The 1573-nt window shown below is 38.1% G+C and overlaps 1 pseudogene; it reads left to right on the forward strand.

The window, feature by feature from the left end:
* Window positions 1–827: 827 nt before the first annotated feature.
* Window positions 828–1573, forward strand: LOC145017068 (uncharacterized; annotated as a pseudogene).

Genomic DNA, 1573 nt, shown 5'->3' on the forward strand with positions numbered 1-1573 from the left:
GGGTTATATACCTGACACCTTCCAAACTTACTGCCATAATGACGCAAATGGCCCCTCCCTTCAGAAATATTTTCAAAACTAACCCATAATTTACCCTTTTAACCCTCAGCATTAAAATTCATTACAAATCAAGTACAATACTTACCAAACAGTCCTCCGTTTTTGAATTTCTTTGCAAAGCCAGTCCAGAAGTTACCCTTTTAACCCCCAATATCTCAATTATGACATATTCATCCCTTCCACCTCTTTTCCTTTCAAATTAAATCTGAAATTACCCAAACAGCCCTTAGTCTTCAAAATCCTTTCCAGTTAAGTCCAAATAATTTACCAAGTAGTCCCTACCTTCATAAATATTTACAAAACCAATCCGGAACTTACACTTTTAACCCCCAACTTCTAAATTGTGCCGATTAACTCCTCGCATCCAACACCTTGCTTTATAATTATTGATTTTAGGGTTACTATTCATTCATTAATTTGCTATTTATTTATTAAATAAACAGGGTGTTACACACAACCAAAAATTTTCATTTTTATTAAGGTGAAAACTTTCCAATTTATAATTCCATTATTAAGAAATGGTTATTGTCACTATTGCCCAATAAACTTTAGTATATTGGTTTAAATGGTCCCTCGTGACTTTTTTGGCCTTTTAGGGGTATGTATTTGTGTTTTACCGTTTTAAAAGGCCATTACAAAAAATATGAAGGGGTCACCCGGTGAACCCCTTCATACTCATCAGATTTGATATGCCACTTGGCATTTGGTCAACTGAAAATGGTCCACATGGCGCCCATATGTCATCTACGGTTTTTCCTATTAAAACTATGTCGGCGGTGAAAGCCTTTGTTCTTTCTCGTTGCTTCTTTGATCGTATCTGCCTACTATCCTCATTCTTCCCTAAATTAAATAATCTCACCTTACTTAATCTGTTCTGAAACAAACTCCACGGATCAATTCCTGATTTCATGGGCGAACTGTCGAAGCTGGAGATATTACAGCTCTGGGAAAACAACTTCACTGGAAGCATTCCTCAAGGCCTTGGTAGGAACAGAAAGCTACAGATCCTTGATCTATATTCCAACAAATTATCAAGATCACTTCCTCCCAATCTATGCAATGGAAACAAACTCGAAATGATAATCTCTTTGGGAAACTTTTTATTTGGACCGATTTCGGAGTCTCTTGGTGAATGTCAATCGTTGAATCGAATCTGAATGGGAGAAAATTTCAACAATGGTTCGATTCCAAAAGGGCTTTTCAGTTTGCCTCATCTCTCACAGGTTGAACTTCAGAACAATCTTCTCTTCGGCGAATTTACGGTGACCGATTATGTGTCAGCGAATCTCGGTCGGGTCAGTTAGTCCAACAATTGGTTTACCGATCCACCATTAGCCAATTTTCCGATGTGCAGAAGCTTTTACTCGATGGACCCTGTAAAGAAGGAATCACAAACGTCACCCATCAATCACATTCAAAATCACCAATCTCCGCCTCTGTAAAACTTCTTCTCGTTCTTGGCATACTCCGCTGTTCCATCTCCTTCACCATTGCAGCAATCATCAAAGCTTGA

Source organism: Lactuca saligna, chromosome 9 (assembly GCF_052625555.1).
Source record: "Lactuca saligna cultivar CGN05327 chromosome 9, ASM5262555v1, whole genome shotgun sequence".
NCBI lineage: Eukaryota > Viridiplantae > Streptophyta > Magnoliopsida > Asterales > Asteraceae > Lactuca > Lactuca saligna.